Source organism: Staurois parvus, unplaced genomic scaffold (genome assembly GCF_062004578.1).
Source record: "Staurois parvus isolate SC_StPar_1 unplaced genomic scaffold, SC_StPar_1.0 ptg000132l, whole genome shotgun sequence".
Taxonomy (NCBI): Eukaryota; Metazoa; Chordata; class Amphibia; order Anura; family Ranidae; genus Staurois; species Staurois parvus.
Window position 1 is genome coordinate 8,194,038 of NW_028317928.1, and position 12,416 is coordinate 8,206,453.

Sequence of the window (12,416 nt, forward strand, 5' to 3'; positions counted from 1 at the left end):
ACGATGACGCCAATTTGTACAAGCCCCGCCCCTCATGTCATGTGAATAATTAAGTGCAAAATAGAGAAGGCCATACTGGAGACATCCTGCATATTCTTTATATTCAGAGATACTTTTCACCGGTACAAACAGGAGAAAGGACAGATGGCGTTACATTTCCTGAACTTTGAAGAGTCTTCTGACTCCTCCTAACACCCCTCCTCCATCCAATGCACAGCCTTCCCCCTTCATCCCCTGGAGCGAGGGGGGTCCATACCTATGTATAGGGCTGACTCAGTGTGTACATTGGGCCTCTCTCTCCTTGTTCCAGTAGGTGAGCAGATAAAGGACAGAAGGCCTTACTGGAGATGTCCTGCATATTCTTTATATTCAGAGATACTTTTCACCTGTACAAACAGGAGAAAGAACAGATGGCATTACATTTCCTGAACTTTGAAGAGTCTTCTGACTCCTCTTAACACCCCTCGCTCCAGGGGATAAAGGGAGAAGGCTGTGCAGTGGATGGAGGAGGGGTTCCTCCATCCACTGCACAGCCTTCCCCTTTTATCCACTGGAGCGAGGGGGGTCAATACCTATGTATAGGGCTGACTCGGTGTGTACATTGGGCCTCTCTCGATTTGCTCCAGTAGGTGAATAGATGAAGGACACTGGAGGCTTCCTGCATATTTTTTATATTCAGAGATACTTTTCACCTGTACAAACAGGAGAAAGGACAGATGGCATTACATTTCCTGAACTTTGAAGAGTCTTCTGACTCCTCTTAACACCCCTCCTCTATCCGCTGCACAGCCTTTCCCCTTTATCAACTGGAGCGAGGGGGGTCAATACCTATATAAAGGCTGACTCTGAGTGTACATCAGGCCTCTCTCGCTTTGTTCCAGTAGAACAGATGGCAGTATGAGCAGTAAAGGTGGAGAAGGGGGGCAATAAAGTGAATCTGTATTTGGTCCTGCACAAGCAAATCGGGTTCACTTTAATTTTATGGTGTGTGTAAACCCTAACTACGAGCTTTTCCTATTTGCACTCATTTGGTCTGTTAAAGCTGAACTCTGGACTTCCTTTCACACCATATATAACCAGACTTTGATGCCTTCAACTCTTTTTGGATGGCAGCATAGAACCTAAGAAAAAAAAATAGTATATTGAGGAAGAGAGGACAAGCCACACCCAATGAGACCTTTTGTATAAACGGCAAGTTTCATGGTGTAACAATACGGCAATTTGATGCAACCATTCAACAGAATGTGTTAAATGTCCCCATCCGAGCTTACAAGGTAAAAACATCCAAGTTTGGTTCCATAGAGTGCCTGCCACACCTTGGGACACCCACGCACCTTCATCTTGTAGACTTTCTTAGATCCTGGTCGCACCCCCAAGGGTTCTCTGTCTCTTGAGCTCTCCCAATACCAACCAATTTAACATTTCATGCTACTGTGTGCTGCTAGGTTTGGGCTCTCTTCTTTTCAAAGTTGAACTTTAAAGGGAGGATAACCCACACCCAACTAGACCTTTTACACAAATCGCAAATTTCATGGTCTATCAGTACCAAACTTCCAGCAGTTGGATGCAACCATTCAACAGAATGTGTTAAATGTTCCCATCCTAGCTTACAAGGTAAAAACATCCAAGTTTAGTTCCATAGAGTGTCTGCCACACCTTGGGACACCCACGCACCTTCATCTTGTAGACTTTCTTAGATCCCGGTCGCACCCCCAAGGGTTCTTTGTCTCTTGAGCTCTCCCAATACCAACCAATTTAACATTTCATGCTACCGTGTACTCCTAGGTTTGGGCTCTCTTCAAAGTTGAACTTGAAAGGGAGGATAACCTACACCCAACTAGACCTTTTTACATGAACGTCAAGTTTCATGGTCTATCAATACCAAACTTCCAGTATGTAACCATTCAACAGAATGTGTTTAATGTTCCCATCCCCCCCCAAACAAGGTGAAAGCATCCAAGTTTGGTTCAAGACAGTGCCAGCCACCCCTTGGGGCACCCACACATCTTTGCCGTATGAAGTTTCTTAATCCCAAGGGTTGTTTGATCTTTCTTGATACCAGACTAGTTTAACATTTCAGATTGTCATGTGCTCCTATGTTTGGTTCTCTTCTTTTTGAAGTTGAACTTTGAGCAAAACAGTATGTTAGAAAAAGCCATGTTATGGTTCACCTGGAAATGTTCTGCATTCTTCCACAGTGCCTCCTATGTGTAGTAATTCAGCATCAAATTTGTTAAAACAGTGCTCCTGCACTTCCATTTCACATTACCCACCACCACTGCTGTCTCTCTTATGCAGGGCAACCCGTCATGTACTATCCCATTGTGATTTGCTCAATGGAGTTGATTCTTTTCTAATGTATGATCGGTCTTGCTACATGTCTTAATGATCATATGCTTACGTTTCTTATACTTGGCTTTCAACATTATTTCAGACTTTATATTTGCTTTTCTTGGAGATATGTGGTCTTCACCATAGAAAATAGAGGTATTTGTGGAATGGTCACTCATACTGAACTTGTTTGGACGATTTGACTACAGGCCTTCTTGTGAGCTTTGTTCTCTAGCAGCTAGCCAATATACGAGTGTTCTTCAAAACAGTGCAGAAACCTTTTGAACTCTATTATATACTGTATATAAAAGTGTGGAAACTTTTTGAAGACCCCTCATAGAAAACCTCGATTAACATGTTGGACTTTTTCTATCCATTATATTTGTTCTGAAAGAAGGAACTCGGGTTAAACTGGATGGTCTTTATTTAACCATACCAACTATATCACATTCCTCCATGAGAAAACTCAACGTTTTTGTTTGTTTCTGTTTAACTAAAGCATGTTCCATTTTTCGTTCTTTATTTTGCAAGGACAAAGATGGAAACACAGAGTATATTGATTTGTTGCTTTGGCATACAGCAATGTCAAAAAGTAACGGAAACTGTACATTTTTTCAATATATTTGAACAGGCAAACATTAATTCTTGCTGGGCACATTAATTATAAAGGCTTCGCCCATCATGGTGTCATACCCATTGTGGTGGTTTATGTAAGGATATATATTATTTATAAAGGGCGTGTCCCTTTCCCTTAGATGAAATATTACAGTGCCTCCAGCCGTTAAAATACGGCAAATATTTAATAAACCAATAATTTGGACACCTTGATAATTTGATCACCACTTATTATTATACCTTGAATTCTTTTAGCCAATATGATTTCGTACCATACACACAAAATTTGCCTTATAATAGATAAATATAAAAATTTATTTATGTACAAAAATTATATATATATATTAACACAAAACGTAAAAGACTGGTGATAAATGAATATTGGTACACACAATCAAAAATATATCCTACCAATGTAAAACACAATAATGAGGTTTCTAACTAATTACATCAATATCACAATTTTTAAATGATATGATTATTTATTAAATTTATTAATAATTAATAATTTCGAATATCTCAAAGGTTATATTCTCACAAGCCGTGGCCATAGGATTGCAAGAAACAAGCCCTTGATATATGATATTCTGGTTATTAATATTCAATAAATTATGAAATATGAAAAAAAAAATTATAATATGGCAACAAACAATTTTTAACAGTAAAACAGGATCTCTCTACATATATCTAACTACCCAATATTGTTGTGATACACTAAGATAATTTTATGATTCCACACAACAGAGAAAATAGGTTAATACAAAATCAAATAAACATCTCACCACACCCGGAATTCAGACTAGGCAACTCTCCCGTGGATTTAGCTGGCAGTGGAACGCCTTTGGACTGATATATAGGGCAAGTGAAAGATTCTCAGTAGGGGAGAATGTAGGAAGTTATAAGATTAGAGGTTTAGGAATTTAGTTAAAGTTTTAGGAAGTTTTAAAAGATGGAAGAGTAGTTGTTCAGCAGAGATCTTCTTCTTGATCAGGTCTTTCCATGAGGTTTTTATGAGGGTTTTTTTTTTTGATCTTAAAGCACAAGGGCTTTTATATCCACTAGTCCATTGTTCTAAGATACCTTCCCACCAGGCTTCCTGATTGGCTAGTTGAGAAATGTGTGTACATAAGCTATTTCTCACCTGCCCGCCAGGTGGCGGTCATGTATCACAGAACAATGTGAGTATTTGAGATGACTCATACCTTGGGTGGAATCTTAAGGTAATTTCAGGAATTAAATATACGGCTTTTTCCAGATATAGCAGTGATCATACCTATAATATTCTAAATAGGGACCATGGAATATAGGTGTATATTCAGTTATTCCTTCTTGAAGTACCATCCTGTTTGTTTCCTGATAAGACATGTAACTAATGCTATTCTATAATACATCTTACTTCCCATCATCTCAATACTCAAGTTAGTGATATATAGTTCCCATTGCTGAGTATTTAGTGGTGTTTAAAAACTATAACATCTTATTTATAATATGTTTTTGTAGTATATTTTTGTAATTATATACAGTGAACTTTTTAGACTTAAATGTCCTGAATTTCACCTTTTTGTTTCAGAATCAACATTTTCTCTGTGTAGGAAAAAAAACTCTCTGTTTGCCTGGCCCTTGTATTGGACTCATGGTAAACAACTGTTAATGCTTTCACCCTTGGTGAACAATAGTATATGGTAATAGTTTCAGAGGTCTGTTGGTTCATCACACTCTACAGGTTTTGGTTAAGCTTTCAACCAGTTGAGTTCCCGTCTCATTATTGTTAAAATGTTTGAAAGTCGAAGTCCTATCTGGCTATGTGTTTGACTTTCTGTATGTGCATTCTTCTCAACCTCCATATACAAATAGTCCTTGTTGACAGTTCAAACAGTCTTATTGTCTTGGAAAAGTTTTACTCCCCCCATTCTCTTCATTTCTTTAACTAGAATCCTTGATGGTTCAACCAAGACAAAATTAACTCTTAGCATCCGGCTATGCTGAGCTGTTTGCCATATAATATTATGTCTTGATAAAAGTCATATTTTTGAGACATGATTCAAAAGCCCACAACAAATCCCCCTTTTTTTTGGGGTACAGGCACGTGTAGAGGGGTGTCTGTATCGAAAAACATGAGTGGGACTTTTGGTTAGAGTGATCGTTCGTCTTCTCCGGTGAAGTGAATGAAATAATAAAAAAAATAATTTTTTTTTTTTTTTTTTATAATAAAATGGCAGCGGTGATGCTGGTTGGTCCTCAACTTGACTCGGCGTCTTTAGATGGACACTTCTGATGACGATCCTGGTCTTGTGATGAGGCCGGCCTGGCCTGGCACATCCACCTTGGGGTCCATGGGTCCTCCGCACGACAGGTCTCTTAGACGGTCTCCTAGGCGGGTCTTTTCCTCTGGACTGGCCCTTGGTGGCCTGGGACATCAGGTTATCGTCTCCGGATCGATCTCTGGTATCTGGTCTTTCCCACAGGATATTATAGCTTCCTTCTAGGGTCTGGTCATTGACACCTCCGATCGCCGGTCTGATCACAGTCTGGGCCTTCCTTTCTAAATTATTAAAATGAACAGTTTAAGTATTGGATATACATCAAATTATATTACTGGATCCTGTAAGGCAAAGGATGAATTGTATGTTCAAAGGAAATTTAATAATGATCTCAATATCTCCAGATAGGAACTGGTGGGTTAGTCTTCCAACAACTGCAATTGAGACTTCGGATGGCAAGCACGTAATTGATTGATGTGCACCCATCTATCACTGATTTCACCATACCGGGTAACCTGCAATTTATATGCGACCTGAGAGATTTTATCAATGATAGAGAACGGACCTTTCCAAGATGGAAGGAATTTCCGTTCCTTGATCTGGTCTCTTGCAAAGTTGTATAGATAGACCTTGTCACCAATCTCATATTCCTTCTTGGAGGTTTTGAGATCATAGTATGTCTTAGCACTAGTTGCAGCTCTTTCCAAATTTCGCTGGGCAAAGGCAAAAGCATATTGCAGATGTTTACGTAAATCCTCTATGTACTGGTGTGTGGTGGTAGCATTGATCAAATTTTGATCTGTAGTGCGATACAATAAGTGCTGGGGCAGTACCATCCGTCTACCTGTCATCAGTTCAAAAGATGACATTTTTGTAACTGTATTCGGAGTAGCCCTCAACGCCATCAGGACCAGCGGGAGTTTGACATCCCAATCTTTGCCTGTTTCCTTAACAAATTTCTTAAGGACATTAACGATGGTCTGATTGTATCGTTCTACACCACCACTAGAGGCTGGCCGATAGGCGATATGCAATTTCCTTTTAACCCCCAAAATTTTCCACAATTTGGCCATCACTTCGCTAGTGAAGTGCGATCCTCTATCAGACTCTATCCTCTGAGGTAAACCAAAACGTGAAAATACATGATTTATTAGCAATGCAGCACATGTCTCGGAGCTATTATTTGGTGCTGGTATACATTCGACATACTTGGTGAATAAACATGTAACTGTTAACATATACCGATTTCCTCGTGAAGATTTTGTTACGGGCCCAATAAAATCCATCTGAAGGTCTGACCAAGGCATACATATCCCCCTCTTCTGGAGAGGTGCTCTGTGAGTTGGCTTGGTAGGTTGAAATTGGGGACATATTAGGCAACCTTGGCAGTACTCCTTCACATCACGTAACATATGAGGCCAGTAGGCATAATCCCGCAGGATCTCATACGTGATCTTTTCTCCACGATGACCGGAAGTGGGAGCATCATGGGCATGCTGTAGCATCAAACCTCTAAATTTAAGTGGGACGACCCATTGTTGTACGCCACCCTTTGAGGTTCGTATCAACAATCCCTGGTATAAAGAGAATTGGGATTTGGATTTCATTAAGATACGTAAATCCTCCTTCCCACTACATACTTCCTTATTTATGGAATTTTGGTTGGGATCTTCCATATGACTATAAAACAAGCCAATTATTGGGTCTTCTTTTTGGGCAGTAATTAAATCCTCACTAGGAGAATCGTGACTCCACTGTATTGTATTTGGATCACCAGCTGTTCTGGCCTGTTGCCTGGTGACAGCTTCAGCCTGTACGGTACCTAAAAATTGATCAATGTCTAACAGTTCACCGGTGATTGCCCCTTCCTTGGCTAGAGAATCGGCCAGATCGTTCCCTTCTTTCTCGGCACCTAGAACCTTGGAGTGGCCTTTGGTCTTCTTGAAGTGCAGGGTGAGATCATTGGACCTTACCAGTTCATCGATGTGACAAAAGAGCTTACCATGTTTCACGGGTTTGTGATTACTCTTGTTCATGTTGTTTCGCTTCCACCTAGGGAAATACTCCACAAAACTATTCCTGACATAATTGGAATCGGTTATGATGGCACACTCTCTGATGTTGAACTCTATAGCCATCTCAACTGCTCTAAGAATTGCAGTAAGTTCAGCAACCTGACTGCTTTTTGGTCCAAGTTTGTATCCCACAGAAATTGGGGTGACACCTTGGGTCCAAACGATTCCAATACCTGCCACTAGTTGGAGCTGTTCCCCATCCTTGTGATGAAAAGCACAACCATCCACATATACACACGGCAGCTGTTTACAGTATTCTTCATCGTAAACCTTGTAGGGAGAGAACAGTTGTTCTTCCAGAAAGTCAGTGTCCGGGCCCTCCATAGCAGGCGTAGTTGCGGAACAATCATGGAGCTCGGCTAGGCCCTGGGCTACTGGACTTTCCTTGTTCTGTTTATACCGAATTTCAAGAGGCCACCCTTGCAAAGACAAAGTCCAAGCAGTGATGCGGCTATTAGACACATTTCCTCCCTTGATACGTTCACTCTTTAAATACTGTAAAGGCTGGTGTGCCGTTTCAACAATGATTCTCTCTCCCTGAATGTAACTGCGGAAATTCTGTAATGCCCACACGGTGGACAATAGAGCTTTTTCACAGTCACTGAACTTTACTTCAACCGGGGACAAAGTTTTACTGGCATAGGCAATCACCTTACTGACATCATCACGTTTCTGGTAAAGAACAGAACTCATACTTACCTGCGTAAACCCTGTCTCTAGATAGAAATTTTTACCCCCTTCGGGATATCCGAGACACGGAGCTTGTGTGAGACGTTCCTTTAATTCCTTCATGGCGTCCTCCTGTTTCTTACCCCACGACCATTCGACATCCTTCTTCAGTAGGTGAAGCAGTGGCTTGCTTATCTCGGCGTAATTATCAATAAACTTACGCGAGTAGTTTACCATACCTAGGAATGATCTCAATTCTTTAAGGTTAGTAGGGACTTTACAGTTCAGAACCGCCTCAACTTTCTTCTTTTGTGGGTTCAAACCTTCAGCAGTAACTTCATGGCCTAGGAAGTTTACCTTCGTGCGACACCACTGGGCTTTTTGTAAGGACAGTTTAACTCCTGCTGCTTTTAATTGGCCCAGGACATGCCGAAGTTCTGTAATGTGTTTGGCCATATCAGTACTTTTGATCAGGATATCGTCCACATATGCCAACGTCCCCCTTTCGAAGGCGTCTGGCATGGCCTTGTGCATGAACACAGCAAATTCATGTCCGGAATTTATGAATCCGAAAGGCATTCTCACCCAACAATATTGTCGATTCCCAAAACTGAAAGCCAGTTTGTATTGGTCTTCCTCACTCACCTTTATGGTCCAATACCCCTGTGCACAATCCAAGGCTGTGAAAACTTGGGATCCTTGGAGCTGGACGAGACATTGGTCTATGTATGGGACAGGCCATCCTGACATGTACACACGTTTGTTCAGCTGACGGAGATCAGCGCACAAACGCCATTGTCCATTGGGTTTTAAAATACCCAGGATCGGGTGGTTGTAGGAGCTGTGGATGGGCCGAATTATACCCCTTTCATGTAACTTCCTGATAATCTCAGCTAGAGATTCATAGGAAGCTAATGGTAACCGATACTGTCTTACAAATACTGGTGGGGCATCTGGATCTGTTTGGATCCTAGCGATGTGTAGGTCAGTAGTCCCACAATCGTAAGAATCCTTGGCAAAGATTTCTTGGAATTCAAGGAGAAGCTCTCGGAGCAATTGTCGGTCGAGATCATTGGAACATGCATCGGCGAGGGCCACCATCTCTTCCACTAACTCCTTGAATCCAGGAAAGCTTTCCGGCTGACCTATCTCATATGCCTCTTCAAGTTTTGTGGTGAGGTCATTGGGTATGTGATGTGTGTGTGTGTTCTCCTGCCATCCAGGTTCTTTGGGGTACTCTTGTTCTTTGATTGGGTGATCAAAGACAATTGATGTCTCTTCGATTCGACAGGTGCCATCTTTAGAATCGAATGGATAAATGGACTCTATGGTGAAAATACCCTCTGGTAATGAATGGAATGTTTGTTCAATTAATTGTTCCTCCGACAAATATTCATCGGGGATGAGTCCAATCACCTGGTTAGTGACCCCAAAGGTGTAATATTCAGTCTCTACCGCTAGACCAATAAGGGTCTCTTTGGGTAAGACGATGTCCTGATTGGACAGATTATGTACGTAAATGTACATCGGGGATTGATGTGTGTTGACTAGGGGCGTGTGTGTAATGTTCAGTCCCTCCCCCTGCATTTTATGGGAGAGGCATACTAATGCATCTGACCCCTTCAGTCTATGTCCCTTTTTAACTTGGATGGGGAGTATGAAGTTATTTATGCCCTTAGGAATTGTAATCTTTTGGGCTACCTGGACTTCAACAGCATAAGGCATCTGTTGCTGGGATTTTAAAGCTAAGTCCAGATTTTGGTATTTTTCGGGGTCCCCCTTTAGTCGACTCCATAAACAGTCATTAATTAGGTCGACTTGCATTGCAAAGCGATGTAATATATCGTTGCCAAAATAAATTTTAGTTTGGGGATTATCCAAGACTAGGAACACATGGGTGGCTGTTTTGTTTCCTACAGTGACATTTAAGAGACACCTAGCCATTGAATTGTGATCATCAGAGTCATCAAGGGAGTCTGAAATCCAATGACGCTGAGGTGTGGAGAAACGGATCATTTCCATTTCGGTCAGGTGTTTTATCAGCCCATGGCTTACAAAGCTGTGTTCCTGTCTCAAATCTAGTTTGGCATATTTTGACCTATTAAGACCATTTATCCGGATGGAGATAAACAAGTCGCTGTTAACCCTTTCAATACCTGTCAAGAATTGGGTATGATCTCCCCCTTTTCTTGGTTTATCCTCCTGATGAAAAGATATCGTAAGGATGTCATCTTGGAGGGAAATATCTTTTATTTTCTCTTGGGGAATTCTAAAAATGTGTTCCTCATCTCTTCTGATAGGGTTATGGTCATCAGGTTTGATAACCGTTACATCAGGAAGTTGGCTGTTCCTGAAATGGATTTCTAATGATCCAGGCCTTTCTTCCACCAGGTGGCAGTGTTGTCGGGAATGGGGAGTTTTAAGTTTCGGGGTATTTACCTGTGACCACAGTACTTGGTTCACACAGTCAACTATCGCGTTCAGCCTTTTTAGGAAGTCCATCCCAATTATCATGTGGTGCCGGGAGATGCTGGCAATGATGATGGGGTGTCTCAGTTCCTTATTACCCAGTTTCAGTTTAAGCCAGGCGGTACCCATGACCTGTAAAGGGTCTCCACCTACACCAATCAATGAGCTGTCAAAGCTTTTAAGTCTCGGCTTGGTGGGCATGACATTCGCCACTTTATCAAAATGTTCCTGTGACATGATGGTTGCTTGGGATCCAGTGTCTATTAAACCGACAATAGAAAGATCACTGGCATCCTGCACCTGTACTGTGGCATAATATCTCCCATCAGATTCAGTCAGCTCACACATGAAATTGGTGTGAAGATCTGTGGGCCCTTCAATAACATATGACTAGCTCTTATCTCACCGCATGTGGTGGACACATCACCCTTATCCTCCCTGGTGGGATTCTTGGACTGTCTCAAGACAGAAGCACAACTAGAAGTTGGTGCTCCGTCTGGCTTGTCAATCTCGACGACTTCCGATGCCGCGACTATATTAGGGGCAATAGATGGACACTGAAAAACAGGAGAATCATTAATACCCAACAACTGGTCCCCCTTTGCCTGAGAACTAGATTCTCTATTAGTAGGCGTGTCAGGGACGGTACACACATCTCCTGTCATTCGACTCAGTGTTCTCCCCTGTTGGTTTAAGGCTTGGTTGCCTATTAATTCTGTGACCCTTGGTTGGTCACAGGAGCTGCTCCTAAAAAAGGATTGGATGGAAATTGAGTGACAAGCCTGTCCATTTGTTCAGCCATTTTGCTGACCTGTGCCTCTATTTGTCCAATACGCTCAGAGGAGTCATTCTGTTGATTCTCCCTTTTCCTATACTTGCGCTTGTATTTTGGACGAGACTGGTAATGAGACTCAGAGTCAGAACTACTGCTCTGGTCCCGACGCCATTGTTCTCTCTGAGGTTTTGGGGTCTCCCTGTTATTAAAGGGAGCCTGGGGTACTGTATCCCCCCTTTGAGCCTGAGGGTGTTCTTGGCGTGGAGGAAATCTTTGGAAGTCGGAGTTTTTATTAAAATTGGGATTCTTATTGTAATTATGGTTCCTGTTGAAATTGGGGTTCCCATAAAAATTCCCATGTTGGTTTTGGCGAGGATAATAGAACCTCTGAGGATACCATTGCCTCCTTTGATTCTCATCACTGTACTGACCCTTACCATACTTTTTATTCTTCTCACTTCCACGACCGTAGTTTCCTGGCTTTTGTCTATCCTTTCTCACCCACTGGTTTTGGGGTGCAAAGTTATGGACCTCCTTCACTTGCTGGGCTTGAGGTACAAATCTAGGGGAACCATTGGTTTTACCCCCACGGACTACTTCCGCATATGATTTCTTCTCTGCCTGCAAATTTGGATTTGGAGGGGAAACGGTAGTGGCTGCTACTATCTTGGGGCTATTTTTAGGTTCTCTTTTCATCCCGCCCTCACTGGACTGTTGGATCGAGAATAAATAGTCACTCTCTCTCACCAACCAATCAAGAGAGCATCCCTTTCTGTAATCCTTTGCAAGTCCCAATTTTATGTAAGCAGGTAATGCTTCATAGAATAGGGTCTTGAATTCTGGCTGGTTAGGATTGGGATCCTTTTCAGCCAGGAAATAGGCATTTCTGAGGACAGCCAGAAATTCTGCAGGGCTTTGGTGAGGACCACACTTTAAATTGTAGGCCGCAGCCTTGGCAGAGGTTACAGTTTTATAAGGCCCAAATTCCATGTGGCACTTATGTTTAACCTCTCTCCAGGACTGATTGGAATAGGCCCTCAAGGTCTCAAAGAATTGCCGGTATTTCTCTTCAAACACCCATGGCAGCAATTCTATTTTGGTGTGGTCATCTCTAATGCCCAGAATCTCTAACGTCTGTTCATATGTTTTCATGTGTTCGGTGATCTCAAGGGACCCTTTCTTAGAAAACATAGGAACAGTGTCCTTCAGGAACTTAATGAC